At 34.8% G+C, this 25,861-nt stretch overlaps 1 long non-coding RNA gene across 1 annotated transcript in view; it reads right to left on the reverse strand.

Moving 5' to 3' along the window:
- Positions 1-20,396, reverse strand: part of LOC121466642 — a 142,364-nt gene extending 121,968 nt beyond the window's left edge. Inside the window, exons 1-2 of the long non-coding RNA XR_005976785.1 lie at positions 20,205-20,396; positions 5,396-5,465 (exon numbers count right to left, since the gene is read on the reverse strand). This is a non-coding gene — a long non-coding RNA (uncharacterized LOC121466642). The remainder of the gene's footprint in view (positions 1-5,395; positions 5,466-20,204) is intronic.
- Between the last annotated feature and the right edge of the window lie 5,465 nt (positions 20,397-25,861).

Genomic DNA, 25,861 nt, shown 5'->3' on the forward strand with positions numbered 1-25,861 from the left:
TTTTAATATATCTTTCTCAATACTTTTTATAGAAATAGCTTTAGCTCTTTTATTATATATGCGCAACTTACCACAGATTATTGTTTCAGCCATTATCACTTTATGTAATAAAATTTCTCTTACCTGCCTTTGCCCTCCTCAGTTTACAGTATAATTGTTTTAAATGTTTTATTTTCATATATTTTGGACTATCCATATGATTATTTTTTTCTTCACCTTTCACATGTAATTAAAGAAACAGAAGATGTGAAGGAAACCTACTGTGTTTCCTTTTACACTCTAGAAATGGTAAATATTGATTGTCAACTTGGCAGGATCTAGCATTATCTAGAAGATAGATTCTGGGAATGCCTGAAAGATACAATCTAGTTTACATCAACGTGGGAAGACCCACCTTCACAGTAGGCAACAGCATTCCAAAGGCTAGAATCACAAACTAAATGAAGGAAGAAAAGGAGCAAGGCATCACTATTCATCATTCCCTGCCTCCTGAATGTGGATGTCACATTGTAGACCAGCTGTCTTACATTTTATCACCATGAATTCCCTTACATGATTAACTTTATTCCTGAATTATGAGGCAAAGGAATCTTTTCTGATTTAACCTGATTTCATGTCAGGGCATTTTAAACACTGCAGTAGGAAAGCAATTAATCTAAATCACAATCTCATTAGGTTGCATGATTTCTGTCTTACTGTTTTAACATAAAGTTCAGGGATGACATGAAAGTTGCATCTCTCTGTTGATCTTTTCTGGTAGGTAATGTTGTGCAGTTAATCTGAGCTGTGTGTTTTTAGTTCTGACAAGAAGCTCATTTCCCTGATTTTCTAAAATTCTAGTTTCAACTTATTATATTTTTTCAATGTTATAGTTTTCATGTATTTTTTAGGTCCTTTTTATTTTGTTGGCATTTCTCCTATGTAAACTATGCAAAAAATAATAATTTATGATGTTTATTACTGAACCAGTCTTAGCCAATGCTATAATGAATTTGTCTCAGGATTATTTTCTGTTGGCTATCTTTTCTCAATTATTTTAGATATTATTGATATTCAATATAACTAGTGCTCAGGAAAAAATAAAGATTGAGGTCAATTACTGCGAAACTTTAAATCTTTGCTTGGTGGTACAACAGTCACCCCTTGAGAAGGGTGGTGTCTTATTATTTCATGAGGCAGGTTTGCTATTTGGTTTATGCTTGTAAATGTTCTTTCTTGAAGAAAGATACTATAGATCGTTCCCTTTGATTATTAGAATATTGAATAATAGAGCTTAAAAGATGCTAAAATAAACAAAACAGGGCAAAGTTATAGCTCTGACACTAGTCAGAGAAATAGTTTGTCTCCTGGAAATCAGTTTACTAGAATTACCAAACCTCATTTGTTGTAGGAGGGGGCTGCTTGTTGGTTCACAGCCAACAGGCTATCTTCGACCCCCCCAAAAAAAATCACACAGAAACTTATTATTTAAAACACTGCTTAGCCTATTAGCTCTAATGTTTTATCAGCTATCTTTTACATTTTAATTTAACCCATCTCCATTAATCTGTGTAATGCCACATGGCAGTGGCTTACCAGCTAAGTTTCAGCATGTCTGACTCTGGTGGTCAATGGTGTCTCTCTAACTCTGCTTTCTCCTCCCATGTTATAGGCCAAGCCAGTTCTTCATTCATTAACCAGTAAAACCAACACATAGACAGATGGACCTACCACACCACTCCTTAGAACACCGTGGAAGAGAAATAAATGATGTAACATGTCTTGATCAGATATGTGAATGGGCTTGCATAACTCATGCTTTCTATTCAAACCTAAGCCTCATATCAAGACCTCTACACAAAGACTTCCTTTCTTCTTCCAAATGTGGTTAGATTGAAAAAAATTTCCTTTGTTTTCCAAGATGTTATCTGTTTAATTGTCCTGTTGATGATTGGTGGCAAGACTAGATTCCTAGAACCACGGGGATTCAGGAGCTGACTCTAACACCTCTGGTTTCTAGGTTCTATGAAAGGAGAGCCTCACTATTGAGGATCAATCCCATAGTTTCCATTAGTTTCCATGAGGACTCCACTAGCAACGCCTAAGTCATTTGAGCAAAAGATGACATACTGACTGTCTCCATGTGACCAACGTTGACTTTATAACAGTGGAGGGTAGACTCACTGTTAAACAAATGATGATGATGACACCCACTCAGAAAACAAACTGGAAGATTAGCAAGAAGTATCTCACAACTTTTAGATGGGTTTAGGAGTTTAAACTCCATACTTAGTGGACCAAACACAGAATAGAGATATATTATGTTACACAAATCAACCATGAATGCTTGAACTAAGATTTTTTTTTTACCTTCTCTGGTACCATTCTGGAAAAGGGGTGAATCACTTCATCACCTGTAAGAGTAGAATTGGAAACTCCCCACTTGACATTTTCCTACTAAGGAGGATGTTACAATAGTATTTACAGAGGATGTTTTACAATCTTTGTTTGGAAAAATTATTTTCTTAAAATAGCAGTATTCATGAAGGTAGGTTTTCGATATTCCTATTGTAGTAAGATTTATAAAGCTTTTCCAGTTATCAAATATTTATATTTCTCACCTCTGGTTTCTCCACTACTATTACAATACACATAAGCAAAAAGCAAAGGCTCAGGGAGTCCATTAGCATAATGATTCTTACACGAAGAAATACTGGTGGGTCTCCTTTCTTTTAAGGATCTTCCCATGTTTTCCTATGTGGGTTTAAATATGTGTTCAGATGAGCTGTATAGGGTTAGATTGAAGATTATGTACTCTATCTTTCCCTCTGTGAAAATCTCACTGTAAAGTATTCTTCTCTTCTCTTAGACCATATTTATAGAATAATATTGTTAAGGAATATAACAGAGTCAGCATTTTTTAATTGCAGAATGGATTTTAAGTATTCATATTTCTCCTACTTGGTCATTTACATTCTTCTTTCTCCCTCTTATAAGGTTGTACTTATATTGTTAACACAGTAAGTCTCTGAGAATACTGTGAGCTCACCTAAGAAAAGGAGAAAAATACATTTTTGTAGTGAGCATACTGAGGGTCCTGTATACTTTAATATCACAGCCTGTGTTGGTTTGAATGTGAATGACCTCCATGGGTACATAATTTTTAATGGTTGGTCCTATGTTGATTGAAATATTTTGGAAGGACTAGGAGATATGGCCTTATTGGAGGAGGTATCTCACTAAGGATGGATTCTGATGTTTCAAAAGCCCATGCCAGACCAGAGGCTGCCTTCCTGGTGCATGATAACTATAGACTTGCTCTCTGAAATGGCAAACCTCAATAAATTCTTTTTTATAAGATGTCTTGGTCATGGTGTCTTATCACAGCAATAGAAAAATAAATAATTTAATAGTTGTTATCAGAAAGTTGACTATTGTTATACCAGGTTAATCCTATATTTTGAAAAATATAGAAGTCTTTGAAAGTTGTGACAACAAAAGTGGTTGAATGCTTTAAGCAAGGTTTAATGTGACATCCCAGTTGAAACTTGGAATACAGTAGTACTGATATTCATGATATTGACTACAGAGGCCCATCTCAAGAATTTTTCATAGGGAAACAATATTAGCAGTTAGACTAGAGACAATTCTTATTATATATTGGCAGAGAATGTGGCTGCATTTGCCCTTAACCTAAGAATATGTCTAAGGTAAAATTCTAAAGTTTTGGACTAATGTCACTGAGAGAGATTTTAAAGCAGCCTAATATTGATTCTGTTCATAGGTTATTACTAACAACTCTTATGGGCCCTAAAACTAAAGAAAGCAAACAAATCAAATATATATATATATATATATATATATATATATATATATATATTGCACAATTTGAGCACCAGGATATTTAATGTTGGAGCAAAAGTTTGTGTTCAAAGTTATAAGAAAGAGGCCTGATACAAAATGGAATAGAGAGTGATGCTCGCTGGGTAACACCCTACCCTGATAACCCTGCAGCTTTTGAAAGGAAAAGGCCTGAGGGATTTCCTCCTGCTAAGAAGCAACAGAAAAACAAATGTAATTCAACAATGAGGTCAAGCTCTATCCCAACCAGACAGCCAACTTGGCAGCTACATTCACATAGCTCTGGCTTAAAAGTCTGGAAAGATACAGGAGTAAAGCAATGTGGATAGTTCCTCTTCATCTAGCTGAAGCTGCCGAAACTAAACATGCTGCAGTAGGGTCCCTGCATTGAGGCCCAAAGTAGGCATTGTATGAAAATGCAAAATGATGTCTGGATTGTTGACTATCCTAGGACATTGGAGTGATGGAGGAAGGTCATTGGTTAAATAAAAAGAAACTGCTTGGCCCTCATTGGTTAGAAGATAGGTGGGAGGAGTAAACAGAACAGAACGCTGGGAGGAAGAGGAAGTGACCTCAGACTCCACAGCTCTCCTCTCAGGAGCAGACACCTCAGAGAGACGCTATGCTCCCAGCTCCTAGGCAGACGCATGCGATGAAGCTCCGACCCAGGATGGACATAGGCTAGAATCTTCCCGGTAAGCACACCTAGGGGCACTACACAGATGATCAGAAATGGGCTAAATTAATATGTGAGAATTAGCCTAGAAGGGGCTAGATAGAAATGGGCCAAGCAGTGATTAAATGAATACAGTTTGTGTGCTGTTATTTCGGGCATAAGCTAGCCAGGCAGCCGGGGTGCTGGGGATGCAGCCCTACTACCCTTATTACTACATTGGAGATGTCAGAGTCATGAAATATGTGCCAATGAGATCTGCATATGGGGAAGAGTGGAACCAGCCCATAGAGAGAATTGTGTTGCAGTCAGCAAACTTGGATGGAAGAGCCATCTAAGCTCTTTAACACTGAGTATAGAACTAGTATATTTGGAGTTTATCCTGTTGGATTTCAGTCTTACTTTGGTCCAATATTTCCTTATATGTCCCCTTTCCTTCCTTTTGAAATGGTAATGTATATTTTGGAACATTCTATGTTGGAAGAATATAATACAGTTTTTTGGGTTTGATTTTACACAGACTTATAGTTAACATTTCTCTGAATCTCAGAAGCAATTTGGGACCTCGGAACTATGTTGAGATTGTGAAAAACTATGGCGATTTTTGAAGTTCGATTAAGTGCATTTTGCATTACGATATGGCTATAAGTGTATGGAAAAAAAGATATGTCATGCGATGGTTTAAATAAAAATTACACCCGTAAGCTCATATATTTGAATGCTTGATATCCAGTTGTTGGAACGGTTCAGGAAGGATAGAAGAAATGACCATCCTACAAAAATGTGTATCACTAGGGTTGGACATTGAGGTTTCAAAAACCCATTTAATTTCCAGTTACCTTTATCTGCCTTGTTTTTACTTTAAAAGATGTAAGGTCTTACCTACTATTCCAGTGTGATGCCTGATTGCCTGCTGCCACATTCTCCACCATGATGGTCATGGCTGCTAACCCTATGGGAACATGAGCATCAAATTAAACACATTCTTTTATAAATTACTTTTTATCACAGCAGTTGACAATGAAAACTAAGATAACTACCCAAAGTACTGAAAGCACAGTCACAAGAAAGTAAAACTCCTATTAAAAGTAACAGTGAAAGAAAATCATAAAACTCTATATAGTGTACACACAGAGAATGTACTTTTTATGGAATATTCAGAATCTGCTGTCATATGCTACATGGTTCTAACAACTTTCAAAGCTCAAATTTACTTATTTTTTTGCTTAACCTATATTTATCTTCTTTTTCTCATTGTCTTCCTAATACAAAAAATTATGACAAAGTTTTCTAATATGCTACCTTGCAAGTCTCTGGAAAAAAATATAATGGCAATTTCTAGTCATTATGACTTATCAGTAATTCACATAGTGAACTCTAGATCACCTGGGCTACATATCAAGGTACTTTCTCAAAATAAATAAATAAATAAATAAATAAATAAATAAGAGGAATATTCAAAGTAAGAGAATTTGGCACTAGGGAGCTATCTCAGTCCATAAAATAATTGTAATGCAAGCCTGCTGAGCTGAGTCAAAATTTCCAAAGCTCACACAAAATGATCAATTAATATACACATGTCAGGATAATTTTGTCACATTAATTTAGCCATTTATCTTAGATAATACTATGTATTACAAATGCATGACAGTAATTCTGAAATTAGGAAGTATAGTACTTTCAACTTCACTTTTCCAAGCTCACTTTAACTTGTGGGCTACTTTCCAAATACAGTTAGAATTAACAAGTCAATTTAGACACACAAAACATACCCTCATCTTTTAATAATCACTGAATTAATCAATGAATTTGAGAAGTGATGCATTGATAATACTAAACTTTCCAATTCATATCCATGCTCTGACTTTGCAATTATTCATATTTAATTTAACTTGCTCAATAATATTTTCATTTTCTAAGTGAAAATATTGTGCCTTAACATTTTATACTTTGAAGCTATAAATGTTTTCAGCCCATAGTATTTTTTGATTATTCATCTCTAGAGTGAAGAATTATAACAATTTTTCATTCAGATTTGAATCCTAGTACCATAATAACATCAATTTTAATGTATTATACTTTTTAAATTCTTAATTTCTTCTGAATTTAATATGGCATTGCCTATAAAATATTTCTTGTTAAATTATGTGATTTTTTAAAAAAAAGATTAATGTTCTTTCTGTCCAGGAGCTAAGATGTCTAGTCTTCAATATTTTTCTACATCTATATAAATCTCTTCTTTTATGAATACAGATAGAATACGGATTCTTTGTGTGTGCACCATTAACAATCACTTTTATTCTTATGCTCAAAAATGTCTTTTGCTGGTGCAGAAGCAATGCTTGCAGGTCCTGCTTTAAAGCATATGCACTGAGACTCGTGTATTCCGGCTGAAGTTTCTGGGGTGGGGCCTGAAGTAGGCTGACTGGTGTGAATGAAATACAATGGGTCCATTTGTGTTGAATAATATAATATTCATAAGTGTCTTTTGGTTATCACACATTTCTGCAAGCAGCTTCAGATTCTGTGGGGTTTTTACGAATGCCAAAATGTCTAATTGCGGTGTTCCTGATTTCCGAATGCATAAACAAACTTGAATCCAGACGCAGCCACATTAAACGCTATTAACAAAATTCTTGCTAATCTAAAAGGATAGTGGCAAATGTGTTTCTGGAGGGAATGGCTGGTTTTTAATCTGTAGTGGAAATAAATCTCTCACTAAAATTTGAAGACACATTATCATGATGCTGTGTAGGGAGCAATGAAAGTAGATGAGTTAGCAATCAAATTTCATGCTTCAGGGCTTGAACTGCTTTTATATCAGTTATAATGACATATTTTGAAATAAACGAAGGAATTTTTCTTGCCTTAAAAAGTCTAAAGTTATCTATGTAGATCATGGTCCAATCTGGAGTTTCAAACAGAAGCATAGCTGTTCACAATGAGAATTTCACAAAGTTCTATCTGTCTTTTGGTTTTACTAAAATGATAGAGAAAATTATGTTATAACATATTTAGTCACAAAAGCAGTCTATGAAAATTTTCAAGGGGCATTTGTCGTCATCACTAGGGGAATCTTTCACTTTCCTATAATGTAACCAAAAGAAACATGTTATTTCCTGTCATTCTGACATGCACACACATACCAACATAAACACCTACCACACACACACACACACACACACACACACACACACTGAATAATTACCTCTTCTGAGAAAATCAATGAGAACTTCAAAAAGTAATATATTGTCTTCTATTTTGCTTTACAACTGTGTTCAAATACTTGAGTTTTGATAGATTTTCTGTTTTACTGTTGTGAAACATTTTACTAGATGACTTTTGATCTAATTTGACATGTAAATATTATATAAACTCAATTTGCACTGTTTACATACAATTTCAAATTCCAGTGTTATCAATAATACCAACATTGTATTCATAAGAGTATAGGACAATAGTATCTCCACTAAGCAGTACAAACTAACAAATAAGAAGGCCAGTGCAATGAATTAATTTTAGCCAGTGAGGTCTTATGGACCCTCAGACTCTACAGGTTTTTGCCATTGCTCTTGGTGACCTTCCAGAACTTGATAAGACCCTATTGCTAAAGATACCTCAGGCTTGAGTCATAGGACAACAGAGAAATCAAGGTGATATTGACCTGAAAGCCTCACCCTATGGTCTGGTTGCCATAGTGATAAAAGGTGCCATGTATGCTAGGATATCTTTGGTTGTTATTTTTATTTTCTCCATGTCTTAATCCATGACATTCCCCATTCATCAGTAGGCATTCACACACCGAGCAATGCCTCAGCCCTTACAATCTGTTGATCAGTTTGATAAAAGAAATTTGACCTGAGGAAAAAAATCTGAAAGTATAAACCCTTACTGAGAGAATATAACCTATTAAAAGAAATATAGACTTTAAAACAGCCAAATTTGATGGTTTCATTTCATAAGACCCATTTTCAGCCAGAATCAATTGTTCAGCATGAATTTACAAGCATGTTTTAAACATCTATATATGTCAAGCACATTCCTACATTCTTGGCTTGCAGCAGTGAGTAAAATCACTGGAAAATCCTTGCTATTGTGGAACCCACACTCTAGCATAATACCAATTTAAAGGAACTCCAAGCCACTAACAATATTTTTAATTAATGTAACAAGGCTTGAATAAAACATAAAGACAATACATTGGGGAAGAGTGGCAGAACTATTTTAAGTGCTAAAGATGGCGGATGACTAAAAGGAAATAGTGTTTTCAGGACAAAGCAAGGAAGTAGCACATATTAATTCATGGCAGCTTAGTTAGCAAACAGAAAAGCTGAACAACTCCAAGAAAGATAAAATTCCTGCATGGAGATTCAGGTTGGATTGGGCACTTAGTTACATTAGGAGCTATTGAAAGTTAATAGTTGCTAAGAGAGGTGTATTCAGATTTCTATAAGAGTGGTAGACCATGCTCCAATGGAAGGCCATATATTCAAAAAAGTATATGAGCAACATCAAGTACACTTGATGGGTTTTGCTTGTGTTTTTGTTTCAAATGATACATTGTTGAGTACATTAGGAAGGGGATAGTAATTGGAGAAGAGTGTGTATAGAGAGTTAATAAGACCAACAAACATTGCATGAAATTCTCAACACACTAATATAAAACTAAGAAAAACAAATTTCTCAGAAGACATTAAAACACTAACCTCTCTGTCTCTCTGTCTCTCTCTGTCTCTTTGTCTCTCTCTGTCTCTCTGTCTCTCTCTCTCTCTCTCTGTCTCTCTCTCTCTCTTTTTTCTCTGTGTCTGTACAGGCGTTTATGTATAAGAGGGATATGTGGATATTGTGTAATAAATGAATATTAGTTTTCATTTTATGACTCTAAGTGTAATGAGTGTTCAACTTAATTTGTGTAGTCATAGTAAAGGAATCTTGGTCGATTTAGTTTGTAATATTAGGGATGACATAGCAACTTTCATGTCAGAGAGCTAGTGGGGTAATAATTAGTGAGATGTTTACTCAAGATCTTGTTACTGTTGCTTGTCAGTATACTGAAATGGTTCTCTCTAGTTTGGCATGTGCTTTCTCAAAACAGAACATGATCTGTAAGGATAATTCAGAACTAAGGTAAGATTTCCAGTATTTTGTCATTGAATTTAATTAAAAACTATTAATTTGGGGATGTAGCTCAGTTGACAAAGTACTTTTATGCCAAACACAAAAGTCTGGGTTTGGTCCTCAGCACCACTAAAATTGAGTGAAGACGGCATATCTGTATGTATGTGTCTACACAGAGGCTCCATAGAAGGATGCTGGGGGCACTCCTTTATTACTTTCAATTGCCTCTCTGGAAGCAGCGTCTCTTGGTGACCCTGGTTCTCCCTGTCTCCTATCAGGCTGCTGGCTAGGGAGATTCTATGAAATTGCTTTCTCTGCTGCTTACTCCCCCTGTACTTAGGTTACAGGTTCTAAAGCAACCTGTTGTGGATCTGAAGTTGAGATATTATGATTATCCAGCAAGTATCTTCATCTATGAGATATCTCTTCATCTCCAGTTCTCAAATCCTGACATTTTGACACAATTGTTTACCCCATTTAAAGACAATGAAAAATCATTTTATTATGTATATTTCCTTTATTTATTCTCAAATTATACCATTGCTGAATCCTATTTAGAGGGATATTATATGCAAATATATGTATATAAACATAATTTAATGAAAACTAGACAAGTCATATTTATTTTTTTAGAAAACCCATTTAAACTTAAATTGTTGGTGAGTCTCTACATGATTAATATACCCATAACAGAATGCTGAATGAAAATGAATGAAAAAAATAGAAGAGGGCAATAACATAATTGAAGTTTACTTCCCTCCCAGCTAACAGGAAGTTTCTCATCATGTTGTGGGTGTGTCAGGAACAAATGCTAAAATCATATCAAGAGCCATGTGGGTGGGTGTTTTCAAAGAGCACCACATTAGATACAACATGGCATCTCAGTGTATTAATTATAAAAGCATGACAATATTTTCAAAGCAATGATTTGTATTTCCAGAACAGTTTTATGCAATGACACATTTAAGCATGCTTTAATCTCTGAGCACATTGTGTTTTGATTCTTCAGATAACTAACTGTTTTCAACTTGTCTAGGTTTCACCAGTGTAATAAAAAAGTTAAGAAAATATTTGAAAGATTCAGTTATAACATGGATTCATTGTAAATTTTCCTTATACTGCATTTTCAATAAGTTACTCATGCACATGCCATTTTCAGAAACAAAAATTTATCCGTTCTTCTCCCAGAAGGCACCAAGCCATCCATCAATTGACAAATTCACCACACACACACAAAAAAAGTCCCACCAAATATATACTACTAGTTTGTTTACATCAGTTATTTTGATTGGTTCCAAGGAAGGTTAGAGCCTGGTTTTCCTTCTTACTAAGTATTGAGAGTTATTGCAGTACACCAAATAATGCAGTTTTGTCAATATAAAAACAGCTTCCATTGGCTTTTTGGTAAATGCTCTCTGCACTGCATGTTTCTGAAGCACTCTCTGATTCTCCTTTCATAGTTTAAAAATGTCCTAGCTCAGCCTAGATACACAGATGAGTGGCTTGGTCTTGCCAAAACTTGATATGCCCTGCTTTGTTGACTCCCCATGGGAGGCTCTAACCTCTCTAAGGAGTGTATGGGTGGGGAGTGGAGGAAGGGAGGAAGGAGGCACTAAAATTGTTATGTAAAATCAATAGAAAATTAAAATCAAAAATAAAGATAAAACAAGGGAAAATTTTATTTTGACATTTATTCTAAATTATCGGCTTATGGTAGTAGCCTACAGAAGTATTTATCTGCAGTCCAATTAGCAAAATAAATAGTTAAACATGCAAAATAATTCATGATGGAAATATTTCTAGTTAGGGAAAGTATAAATCTGCAGGAATTGGTGACGTTGATGGAATGCTTTCCATAGACTCTACTATAGCTTATGTTGCAGAGCAAAGAGATGAAAAAAATGCCAGATGTGTATAAAAGAGCACCTGTGCTTAGAAATGACACCCTGATCACAGATATATAGAGCATGAAAATAGACAATGCAATGAAGTAAAACTTGAAACATTGCATCAATTAATCACTTGGAAAATCTACACTGATTAAAAGCTTCATCAGCTTCTTGTTTTATTATTGCATTGTACAGCAATGTTGACAGGACAGACTGACTGATAAGAGTCACTTATACTAAGTGTACAGTTTGACTACTTTTTCTAGGGGTTGGAGAGATGGCTCATGGATTAAAGGTTTTAAATAGTGCTTTTCCAGAGTACCCAAGTTTAGTTCCCAGCATTCATGTAGGGCGACTAACAACCACCTATAAATCCAATTCTCAGCAATCTGGCACCCTTTTCTGTCCCTTGTAGACACCAGGCATGCACAGGACACAGATAACATGTAGGCAAAGCATTCACACACACATAAAATAAAGATAAATAGGTTTTTTTTCTACTCTTCTCTAAAAAATTAAATCTTCTAGTGAGCTTAATGAATTATACAGTCACCACCACTGTCCAAACATTTAGGATATCATCTCTCTCTAATCTAGACTAACAATAGTTTTTGTTTGTTTGTTTTGTTTATTTTTGTATTGTATTGTTTTTGTTTTGTTTTTTGCAGAAACACACATTTGTTCATTTGTTCTCAAATGAATCCCCTAAAAACACAAAACTGGAAGACATAATGCTTATGCAAAGGACCCATAACACTCAAAACAAAAAAAAATGCCCTGTCAAAATATTATGAGACAAAGAAATTCCAATGGTGACATTATATTTGTTTCTTGTTGACCATCTGTGTTGACATGGGCCTGTACTCAAGAGTGGCTTGTAACCCCAGTGAGACTCTGTGGACGAAAACTTATCTTTTTATTTACAAGTTGTTATCAATTGGACATAGCTTCTGGGTTACAGATGGTATCCTGTGTCCCTTTTTCTCAACTCAGGGACTCTATCTGGCAGAGACTCAAGCACACCCTATAAATGCTGTTACAGTCTCTGTGATTTCTTATGTGTCAACACTGCTGTATTTAGACAGACTTGCTTTCCTGCTCTTCTTGATCCCCTCAGGCTGTAACAATCTTCCTGCCTCCTCTGCTGCAGTGTTCCCTAATCCCTGAGGAGAGGAATTTGATAGGGACATTCCATTTAGGATTGAATGTTGAACTAACTAACTATCTCTCTCTCTCTCTCTCTCTCTCTCTCTCTCTCTCTCTCTCTCTCTCTCCCCACAAAGTCCAGCTATGGGCTTCTGTATTTGTTCCCATATACTGAAGAGGAACCTTCTCTGATGATGGCTGGGCAAGACTCTGATCTATAACAGAATATTGTTAAGGGACATCCAATTGCTACATTCCTTTAGCAGAACAGTAGTATTTGATTTTATTCCAGATCCCTGTTTGGTCTTCAGTTATTGGCCACCCAAGCAGTGTTAAGGGACAGGTTCCATCCCATGGCCTGAGCCTTAAATCCTGTTGCAGGAGCTCCTTGTGCTTCTTCAGCCAATAGCCACTGAGATACCAGCCCACTGGGGCGTGGTCTATCTCCCTTTAAAAAAGCAGCCACTTCCCCCTGCTCTCACTCTGGCTTCTGGCTCCTCTTCCAGCAACTAGGCTCCCTTCCTGATTGAGCAGAGGGCTGTTGTCTGGATTGGTGATCTGTAAGTTTTTCCCCTTTAAATAAATAGCTTCTCTATTGGTCATAATTCCAAACTGGTGGGGGATTGTTTGTGATTTACGCCTTCAATTGGCGCCCAACGTGGGTCTCGAATCCCACAACCCTGGAATTAAGAGTCTCATGCTCCACCGACTGAGCTAGCTGGGCAGAGACCACACCCCAGTAGGCTGGCATCTCAGCGGCTATTGGCTGAAGGAGCGGAAGGAGCTCCCGCAACAAAATCCAATCACATATTGATTGGTTAATCCCACAACATTTGTGTCACTCTTGAATCAGTGCATCTTGCAGGTATATTATCCTTGTAGACTGGAAACTTTGTAACTAGGTTGTTGTTTACCTTTCTTTGTATTACACGTCACACATCAATGTCTCAGACTCTATGTTGCTTATTAGTTGGTGAATTTTATTCAGTTTAATAACCTTAGAGGAGAGACACCTGATGAGTTCCTTAATCAACCATTGCTAAATTCCTATTCTAAAATAAGTATTTAAGCAAAGCTTTATTCAAATGAACTATATGATAAAAAAAAAACAAAAATTACCCTTGTTTTAAAGTAATGATGTAAAACAAAGCAAATCTTCTGAACTGCTCTGTAATTTTCATCTGAGAAAGAAAACAACTTTTTTCTCTTTTAGGTTAGGTTTTCTCCAGCAAGCAACAATCCTTTTCAGCTAATGTCTCCTTTCAGGATTAAATCCAAAATACTGCATTGTGTTCAGCGTTCATGCATCTTTACTCTTCTGTGACAGGAGATACTTTAGTCTTGCTATTGTGTCCTATTTTCCAATTGATGTGTTTACATCTAAAGTAATTATGAACATAGATCAAAATGTGCCAGCTGGCTTGCTGTTTTCTGTTCTGTGAATTTGTCTCAATTTTATTTTCCTAACTCCTGTTTTTATTGAGAAATTTATGATTACATTGTGTCTTCCTTATTTAGCTGTCATTTATACTTTCTGTATTAATGTTTATCCAAAATATAATATTCTTTAAAAATCAGTTTAATTATCTTGGGGAAATATAACATAGTAGTTTTATGGTCAACAGTTTTTACCCCAACCCTCCCTTCATTGTCTCCTCCATTCTTTCATTACCACTTCTTGGTAACTTTTACACTCTCAAATGCACACATACAAATTTAGTGTTGCTCATATTTGTATGTGTTTCAGACTGACTGTATGGAACTGGATAGCCTATGAGGATCTTATCAATGGAGAGGACAGATTCTTTCAATAACCATTAATTACTTGTAGTCTAACCCTGGGTGGGGCACATTTGCACTGGCTTGTCAATTGATTTGTCATCACACAGATCTCCTTTATATTCCTTTGTCCATATGAAATATTATGATTTAAAAAATACAACATAACGTTTCAGAACATGGGTGAATGAGTTCCCAACTGAGTTAACAGGGCTGACTTTTTGAACTTATATTTTTGAATCACCCTATAATTACACTGAGCATATGGATGCAAGATTCAGTCCCTTGGAGTTGAAAAAGAATATCAACAAAGTAATTTACTACTAATGCCTGCAGGTGGAAGACAAGCAAAAGAAAAGAGATTTATGCAGATGAGAGAATAGAAGCATTCCTCAAATATGTTAACAGTAAAGTATCATTTGTAAAATAGTTAAAAATAAGGCCAATACATACATGCAGTGAGTTTACATCTGTAAGTAAAATGTTTGTTGTAAAACAATAAAGTCCTTATTCTGTAACAATTATCATGACCATATGGGAGTTGAGGACAGAAACAATTCAGACTGCCTGGAGATCAGATTTCAGTTTGATGTTTATCTTTCAGAGCGTCATTTTAATCTCCAGAGAATGCTGAAGGCTGCATGTGAGGACACGTTTGTTGTACTGATCATGTTTCATCAAAATTGGAGAATCAAATTTTGAAAATCCCAGTTGTCACTAGCATGTTCCTTCAATCAGTAATTTTAAACTGTGATGTCTTATTTATGAAAATCCTAAGTAATTAGATGAAAGGCAATGAATAATGAAAGCAGAAAGTGTTCTTTGCCTTTTAAGAAGAGGGTTGCTAATCCTAAAACTACTGACATGGTTCCTCAAGAAGAGGCTTTAAATTCACACTTTCACCTTCTTCACAAACACACACCATTTAAAGGGTAATAAGTTGGGGAATGACTGTTGTCAATTAAAAGCCTTTATAATTTTAGTTACATATAATTTTCATTAATGTGCTTACTCAGCAATGAGAAATTCTGGTTCCAGATAGAAATTGCAATCAAATATGGGCAAAAAGTACAAAAATTGTCTACACACTCATTTATTTTGAAGATTTGAAGTGTGCTGATTCACTTTTAAATGCTTTTATTAATCTAATTTTAGAAAGTATTAATATTAAGATGATTTTAAATGGTGAGTTGAGACACAGCAATAAGGAAAAGACTAAATTACTATGTCCTACATTTAGCACTTGACATTGACTCCTTGATTAAGCCTATAAGGGCTAATAAAATACCTCCTAGTACTTGAAACTTGATTGAATTCTTTGCTATAAAAGAATAATACCTTTCTCCATAGCTTTGAAGCCCAGCTGTCTATGTGCTCATTCTCTATCTGTGAGTCTTCAGTGTAAGGTTCAATCTTTAATGAATATGAACTAACTGAATAAAAAGTACTTGTTGTCATATTTAAATATTTTGAAGAGTTAGATGTTATACTCAAATTTCTTATAGGAGACACAGGAATATATAGACTTTAGATATCTAAGATGACAATTGTTTCAGGAGCATTCCAAATTATTCACAGTAATATGATCTGAGTAAATCATGGGCTTATATGGCCAACACTGTGCTTTGAATATAAGACAATAAATTCTTGCTAAATTTTATATTAAGGCACATAGGATACTTAAGACTTAATTAATTATTTAAATATTGTGTTTGTCTCTGTATAATATGCAATGGAGCAACGTAGATAGACAAAGAGTCTTTATAAAAATGTCAAATTTTCTTCATATATGTGTATATAAATATTTCATCTAAAATAATTTCTTCTTAGGATATCCACATATCTATTTTATGTTTACTCTAACTATTTATAGTATAATAACCTAAATGTTATTTATCAACTACTTAGGCTTTAAAAGAGAAAATATGTAATTTATGTCATTTATAACTAATGTAATTCAGCACCAAATTACTCCAGGGCTGGTTTAATGACTTTATATATGGCAAAATTGTATGTAGGAATATGTAAAATATTCATCACATAAAATTCTGATCACAATAAGAAATAAATGGAATATTTCTATCATAGCATGTAAATTTCCATTGTGGTTTCTCAAGAAATTAGAATAAATGTTCTATGATCATTGAGGTTAAGGTCATCATTCCTCATGAAAAAGAGTACAAATTCTAAAGGTGTCTTTTTAAAAGTCTTTTTTAATAGTGCTCTAAGCATTTTTCTTTTACTGTCTTTGAATGTCTTCTGTGAGTCAAAGTATGTTGGTACAGGTGACAGAGGGATAAATAAGTCACACCTGGGCTTTGCCCTTCACTCCAGATAGACACATGTGTCTTCCTGGTGATTTTTCCTGCCCACCATGAAGTGTTATGTCACGAAATCGTGAACAAGACTCTGATAGTGGTGATGAATGTTGCCACTGTCTACTTAATATTTTCTTGCCAGGAGACACTAGTGGTCACATGGAAGACCTTTGAAAAACTATGCCGAATATGTTTTCAAACAAAGAAATAGCCTGCTCCATCATGGAAACCTCAGTTCTACCAAAAGAACTACAAAAAGAACTAGAATTAAATCTCACAGCTTTATATCTGCCATGTTGGTGTGTATTGGTTAGCACACACATTATGTGCTAGTTCTATGTAGAAAATCAATACATATATTGAATATATATTGTTTGACCCATAGACATTTCAGTCTTATGCACCCCTTACCTCTGTTTATGAATATATAACATAGGAATAAAAGGAATTCAAGTGAGTCTCATAGAACAAAAATTGTTTCTTGTTCTTTGAGACTCACTTCTTTCTCTGTATTCAATTTAGTTAGAATGAGTTGTAGAGACATAATGAACTTTATTTTTAAATTTTATCTTCTAACCTGCTTTATTGTCATTTCTGACTGGATAGCAAAGGAAATTTATTATTTATTTGATGTTCACATATTTTTTTTTAAAAAACTAAGTAGTCCTAGTTGACTTTAGCTGTCAAATTTACATAGTCTAGAGTCATCTAAAGAACTCTCAGTTCCTAGGCCTCTTTTGTCTGTGGCCAAATGTGTTGAATGACTGATATGGGAGGGCTTATCCTGTTGTGATTGGCAGCATCCCCTTTCAGGTAGGACTAGTCTGTAGAAGCAAACTAACTGACCATAAACCAGTGAGCACAACAGTAAGCAGCATTCATTGAACGTCTCCACTTGAATTACTGTTTGAGCTCTTGTTCTTTGTCCCTCGATAATACATTTTGGCCTGGAAATATGAATGAAAAAAATTCATTCTTACCCCAATTTGATTTTAGTCAGATGACTTTTCAAACCAACTGGAAAGCATACTAGAACACAAGGCCATTCACTTCCTTTGAAAATTTCAGTTTTACAGTTATTTAAGATAAAAAGCTAACACTCTTTTTTAGACAGTATGTGATCAGACAAAACAAAGTTGACCAGTTCTTTGAAAGAAAACAAGTAAGCTATTTTGAACTAACTAACTTACTCTACCATCTGTATTATCTTAAACACCTAACCGGTCTGTTTGTATTTCTATAAAGACAGAATAGTTAAAAGTGAAAAAGATAACAAGGGTAAGGATCAATTATGGTGCTTATAAAACACTATTGAAGATGGTAGCCTATGAATCCAATTTGCACTTTCTCTGTGTGTATTAAAAATGTGAAATATACAGTTGTTACCCAGTATGCCCTTCAGAATCTTTCTATATGTGAAAGTACAGCCAGAATCGCTCGATAACGTGAAATTCAGGGTTAGCCATGAACAAACTACAACTAGAAACAACAATGGAAGGCATAAGACACACACATTAAAAATGGAGACGGAAAGAAACAAGGATTCCATCTAATAACAATCAAAGAAAACTGAGAACAAGCTTCCAGGGGTCCAGCAAAGACTACCTCTACCTTACTCTCTTAAAAAGTCACCCACTCTTGTATATCATACTTTCAAGGATAGTCCATGCATTTCTAGCTCTACATTACTGACTTGGTTAAAATATGCTTATAATTTCAAAAGCAATGAATGCATTATGCACTTCACAATGACCAAAGTATTTATTTCCTTGAATTCTATTTGCCATTTCTTTGTAAAACAAACAAATGAAAAAGTGGAGATGAAATGTTTCTCAAAGAAATAATGGTTTCTAATAAAACATTAAAATTAAGGTTGTCTATGTATACTCCATCAGTTATACTCCATTTTTGTTCATCAACTTCTGATTAACTGGCAATGATATTTCAGATTAAGACTGTATCTGATCTCTGAGGTATGAATTTCAGAGATCAGTCTAGTGGCTTTTGTAAATTATAATTTGTTGACTGCCTTCTGCTTCTAATGTCTTCAACAGTACAGGACCTGTCTCATATGTATCTACTGTCTATCAGCAAATCAAATTGTTAGGATAATTAGAAAGGGGGGCTACAGATTAATTTAAAGGTTACACCTTTAAAACAGGAGTTCAAGATGTTTTCTTAGATTTTTTTAATCACTTGTTTCTTAGTCTAGTCTCTGTCAGTCTTTGTTCATTTTTTCTTTTTTCTTTTCTTTTTTTTTTACAATATTGAGACGTACAGAAGACATCACTTACAGTACACAGAATTCAGTCATATGTCATGCTTGCATGTGGATTTAATGTCATTGTGATTTTGGATGCAAACATGAACACAGAATAGCACAGAGATTCTGCCATTGTGTCATATGTGGCTACAGATGGAAAGCAGCCTGAACAAACATGAGGTAATGATAAAAAGGTGGAAGAAATTTGGGGGTAACCCAGACATTATCAACTGGGCAATGGTGGAGACCTATGCAAGACACTCAGCTCCTAGTATATTTGAAAACCTAGAAATGATTTGGAGGAATCTTAGCCTGTTTGAAACACCTCTTTGTGCTTAGCTGGTCTTCTCTCTCAGAATCACAATAGTTTATACATTATTATTATTATTGTTATTATTATTATTATTATTATTATCATTATCATTATCATCATCATCATCCTAACAGCTGTCCTTCCTCTCGCTGCGTTTGGCATTACCTGTGGCATGATCTGTAATTTAAAGAAACAACATTGAATTCAGTTAGATACTCTCAAACTCTAGAGAATTTAAAATCAGGAAATGTTTCTACTTAGAGTAAATCTAAATTAAATCTTATTTGCTCCTATTTGCTTAAGGAAAAACAAAACAAAACAAACAAGTAAACAAATACAAACAAGCAACAACAACAAAAAATCTTGGACATTTAATGCCATAATCAGCAACCTGGTAACGGGTAGATTTTTCTTGTGACTGTCCTCATTTCCTACTATCCTTCACGTAAGTGACTTCAGTGCCCCTGATGCTTTTGCAGAGGAAGGCCTCTCATGTTGGCCAGCTGCATTTTTAACACTAGAGCTGGATCCCTGTGTCAAGGCTTTTCTGCCCTTCTCAGAGCCTCCAAGACTGCAGAACAGAAGGTTTCAACTTTCGCCTTCAGTGACACTTCCTCCTCCTTGGCTCACTCAGCAGGAAAGGGAAGTCTGTGTGGGTGTGTGGAGCTTTCCCTCAGATTAATGTGTTTCTGGCTGCTGCCAAAATTAGGGAAAATAAAAAAAGAAAACACAAATAAATAAAAAAATCAAGGATAAAATAGCTTTATTGCATGGATAAAGGGAATTAATTTTCAAAAGCAACCAGCAAGCCCACCCCTTGTTTCGGAAGTCACCTCTTTCTTACATAAAACATTCATCACCTTACCTCTGAAAATGATTTCTGAAGATGACCCGGATATGAAAATTAGGAAACAGCCAGAAAGCATTTCCTTGCCTGTGTGGTGCCAGCTGCCCCCTCTGCGTCTTTTCATTTATCCTGGCAGTGGTTTGTCTCTTTGCCTTTAAAAGTTAAGTCCACCTTCATCACACATTGTAGAAAGAAGTGAAATTAAACTGCAGTGTGTTCCAGAGGAGAAAATCTACTTTATTCCTCTCTCAGCCCTACTTTAACTTACACTGACCTAATTACAGCCCACACCAGGCGAAGCCGAGTTGGCGGAAGGAGCGCTTCTGCCACCTAGTGGTTACTGCTCTGAACTATACACTGAGACCTCATTTTTTTTTTTGGCTTTATTTTTGAAATGTCTGGCATAGAAGTAGAAATGACCTTCTCTAGTATCTGCATGAATAGTAAAGATCAGCATCCTGCATGGCTCTGCTCCCTTTGATAGTCCAAAGTGCAATATTCATTTAAAGAACTCAATCCAAAGAAAGTTGAATAAATGGCTCTTAGGATGAACGATGCTTCAGAAGCGTTTTATTAAGACTTCATCATGTGACATTTCATGAAGATGAATTTGAAAATCATGATGTAAATATTAATACTACTTAAGGCAGCATTTGATATACTATGTGTGGGATTGAATACGTAAAGGTCTTGCAAACCTCCTCATTAAATCAAATGCCCTCCCTCCTAGCAACCACACAATTTTGCCAGCTGAATGATTTCTTCTGTGAAGCTCCAGGCTTGTTTGTTTGTTTCTGGAAGTGGGAGTGGACATTTAAGAATGCTTCGTTCTCCTTTTCTGGCTTCATTAACGAGTTATTGATTAGTAACTTGAAAGAAAAACTTGGATGAAAAATGTAGCCAGCCTGAATCACCAATGCTAATTAATACTAGGGAAGGGAAGGAAAATAAAAGGCACTCCTGCTCATAAGCACCAGGGTAGCCTGACTATTCCTCTACCAGTGCTTTGAGGCAGCCATGTCCATCCTATCAGCATCATCTAGCAAGAAAAACATCTTTTACAAAAACCTCCCATGCATAAAGCAAAGGAAATCTTTTGGTGCAGAGTGTAGCTAATTCTGGGATCATGAAAGCAGACAATAAGAATCACAAAGACACGTATTTCAATAAAGCATTCAAAGTGACATGATCATTTACAGTAATTTAACTTATGGGAGCCATCTTGAACGTCATACCTATGGATCATTATATTATTAAATCTAGCAAAGGTGACAAATAATTCATTATTATTCATATGGACTCCTTAAATCCCTACTGCTTGCAAAATTTTGTTCAGATTCTGCTTACACATGAAAGTAAGTATGACTAAATATTTGATTAAAAAAATGCCCCATAAAAGCTCACAATGTAGGGCTAGAAAGATAATTCCGTGGCTAAGGGCCCTTGCTGCTCTTTTAGAGGATCAGAGTTTACTTCCCAGCATCCACATTAGAGAATTCACAACTGGCTATAACTCAAGCTCTAGAAGATCTGGTGACTTTTTCTGATCTTCAGTGGCTCCTACATACATGTAGCATGCATAAACATGGACTTACACAATACATATTAATAAAAATGAAGTCATTACAAATAAAATAAAATATCTTTTATTACATTCAAAATAACGTGCTTATTTATTCATTTTTACTTGGAGAGTGACATTGAGTCCCCTGACAGAAAGTATTAGGTTTGTATAACTGTAAGAAACAGTCAACATGAAAAGACTCAATTTGACTCTTTTCAACTTTTACCAACCTACAACACACTTTGATTGTTTTTAATAACTGCTCTTAATTTGTTAAACAAAACATATTTATCAGTTTCTAAGTTGGTGATGACAAGTGCAGAACCAAAGCGAACGAGAGCAAAAGATCTCCACATCCCTCCACCAGGAGGCTGTAACTGCATCATGTGCTGGGCATAAAAGATTATCACACCTACTCTAATTCACTGAAATTGCCTAAGGAAGGTAAGTGAACTGATAAATCTGAAAGCTATAAGATTGCTGAAAATATTACTATTCAGTAATTTAATACCCATTTTGCTTACCCTATGTATGGTATTCTGCAAGGCTTATGTGATTCTCCTTGTACATCCATTTATTTGATTTTGAAAATTAGTTTCCTTTTTCATATTATATTGTTAAGAAAACGGTTTGATAACAGAGCCAAGAATGAGGTACTTTTAAAAATAAAAAAATGATACAGTCTTTATAGAGTAATAATGAACAACTAGTTGAAAAAATTAATACTATTGAAAAGAATAACATTAATTTGACAGTCAAAATTCAATCATTGTTGAAGGGTGCCGAGACATTATCTGAAAGAATTCATGCTGTTGAATTTAACAATCAGAATTCATTGAAAAGTTTTGACATATTAATGGATTAGGTATTTCTCCAGGAAGGTAATATGCATGCCATCAAAATTATGTCCAAGGATGAGATGTTATCTTTACTGGACAAATTTCATACTTATAATCATCAGTGAGGGCATTAGAGTGGAACACTGGACAGGAGATTCAGACTTTACAAAAAACAGTGGTAAAAAGATTTGAAAAGATTGAGGTAATTATCAAAACTGATGAGTAAGAAGAGAAGGTACAAGGACAGGATTTAGCCTCATCAGTACATGTCAGAGTTTAGGATGACTTATCCAGAGTTTTAGCTGCCTATCTGGTAATATCCTCTGAGAAGCCATCTAGCACAAAATACCATAATGGCTTCTCTGAGAATGGCAAGAATAGGTGGTCTCAACCTTCTGAAATATATAGGATTTGTGGCAAAGGCTGACATTGGAACAATGAATGTAGATCAACAAAAGATAGACAAATTAATGTGATGACATCAGGAAACTCCTTGGGGGGCCTCTCACAGGCCCCATGTCAAACATGGTCCAGTCATTCCCAGTCACTGTGGAGAACATGTCTCACCAGGAAAATTAAAAACAAAATCCAATGCCTATTATAAAATAACCATACTGTTTTGAATGATGGAATAGACATGGAGGACAAATCAAAAATTTCAGTATGAAATGTATATTTTGGAAGACTTAGATAAATAATCAAAGACCAAAGCTAAGAGTGCATATAAATCACATTGTAATGGAGGGATTACTAGACACAGGTGTGGACATGATTATCACTATTCTAGAATCTTGACATCTGTACTGGCCTTTTCAAGAGGCAGATGTTCAATTCCTAGGAATTGTAACCCTATTTCAAGTGAAAAAAAAGCAAGAGATGGATTGAACGCATAAGGCCAGAAGGACAGAAAGGAAGGCTGAGGCCATATGTAGCTAATATTGCAGTAAATTTATGGGGTTGTGACAGGTTCCAGCAATGGAATACCCAGATTAACATTCCTACAGTCCCCAAAACTCATATTTCTTGGAAGGATATTATAAGGTATTACAAAAAAAGTCATCAGCCATTGAGGCTGTACAAGAACACAAAACAACTAGCAAAACTTCAGAGGTACTAATGGTCCTACCTTAAAAATGCTAACTGAGAAACCAATATGGGTTAAAAAATGGCCTTTAACAGAAGAGAAACTGCAGGCTTTAGACATCTGGTACAGGAACAACTAGATGCTTACCATATTAAAAAATCAACCAGCCCATGGAATTCTCCTGTATTTGTTGTTAAAAAGAAATCTGAAAAATGGAGAATGGTGAAAGATCAAAGAGCTGTCAATAAGGTAATTCAACCTATGGGTCCTCTACAATCTGGAATTGTTTTGCCTTCCCTATTACCTAAATAATGGCCTCTCATAGTTATTGATTTAAAAGATTGTTTCTTCACTATACCTTTACAAGAAAAGAACAGAGAAAAAATTTGCCTTCATAGTGCCTACTTATAATAATTCTCAATCTACTAGAAGATACCACTGGACTATTCTTACACAAGGAATGCTCAATAGCCTGACCCTGTGCCAATATTTTGTATTAAGCAATTTCCTAAATCTAATATACCATTACATGGATGACATTTTGCTATCTGATTCAAATTCAGATACTTTAGAAAAAAATTTTTGAAGAAGTAAAGAAAGTTTTGCCTAGACAGGGATTACAAAATTCTTCCTGAAAAAATATAGAGAGAAATGTTAGTCAATTCCTTAGGTTATAAAATGGGTGTACAGGAAATTGAAAACAGAAAAGGCACAAATTAGGAAAGACTTACTATAGACTTTTAGTGACTTTCAAAGATTTTTGGGAAACATTTCCAGTTTCTGGCCATTGTCAGCATAACACCTAATCTAATATTTCATTTCACAAAACCTTAGATGGTGACAAATACTTAATAGTCCCAGAGAATTAACAGAAGAAGTTGAGAAAGAATTAAAAGTTGTTGAAGAGAAATTATAGGAGGCTCATGTTGATAGGATAGATCCAAATCTTAATTGCATTCTAGTCATATTGCCTTCCAGAATTTACCTTAAGGAATTTTAATGCAGAGGGAAGATATTATCTTAGAATCGATCTTTATACCACATAAACAGAGTAAAAAATTAAAAACTTATGTGGAAAATGTCTCAGAATTAATTATAAAAGGAAAATTGAGACTTTGCCAACTAGCAGGTATAGATCCAGCAGAGATGATAATGCCTTTTACCACTGATGAAATCAAAAAATTACTGGAAGACAATGAACCATGGCAAAAAGCTTGTGATAATTTTTAAGGAGAGATTAATAGCAATTATCCCAAAAGTGGTAGAATTAATCTCATAAAAAAAACTTACTTGGGTTCTTCCCTTAATTGTATGTGATGCACCAATAATTGGAGCCCATAAATTTGATACTGATGCAGATAAATCAGGAAAGGAAGATTGCAAATCAGAAAATTTAAATTAGAGGGAACAAAATCCTTATAATTCTGTCCAAAAGGCAGAGCTATTTGCTATTTACATGATACTAAGGTATTTTAAAGAACTCAATATGGTTATTGATTTACAATATGCAGAAAGAGTTTCTTGCATATTGAAACCAAGGAATTGAAACCAGATGTTACAGAATTGGTTTCATTATTCATTCAGAGTCAAGATACAATCAGGAATAGGCTTTGTTCCATATAATTAACACACATCTGATCTCATACAAGTATGCCAGGTCCTCTAGCACAATATAATGAGAAATTGATCACTTATTGGTTGAAAATATGCTGAAGACCCCAGAATTTTTTTTCTGAAAGGTTGATGTGAATACCCTCAAAATATTACTTTGCCCAACTGCTGACTGAGATGAACCTAGCACATAGGATACACCATAAAAGATTTGATTAGCAGTGCCCCTCAAACAAAAGGAAGAAGTTTGGAGAGAAATAATATCACCTATATTCCCAAATTGTGTATAAATGATTTTTTTACATTTAAAGGGGGATATAATATAAATATGAATAATTTGAATTGGTATGGATCTTGGTTTATTTATACAAATTTAAGGTCAATTTTGTTATATATATATATATATATATATATATATATATATATATATATATATATTTCTACTCTTGATTAAGGTATTGTGATTGTGTAGGTCATTTAAAAATGTAATGTATAATTATACATATAGGTTAATAAATAATCATCTGTAATAGTCAAGATTGTAATCATGTTAGTTTTTCTAGATATATAGAGATAT

This window comes from Microtus oregoni, unplaced genomic scaffold (assembly GCF_018167655.1).
Source record: "Microtus oregoni isolate MIOR12 unplaced genomic scaffold, Mior012 000033F_ref0000390, whole genome shotgun sequence".
Classification (NCBI taxonomy): domain Eukaryota; kingdom Metazoa; phylum Chordata; class Mammalia; order Rodentia; family Cricetidae; genus Microtus; species Microtus oregoni.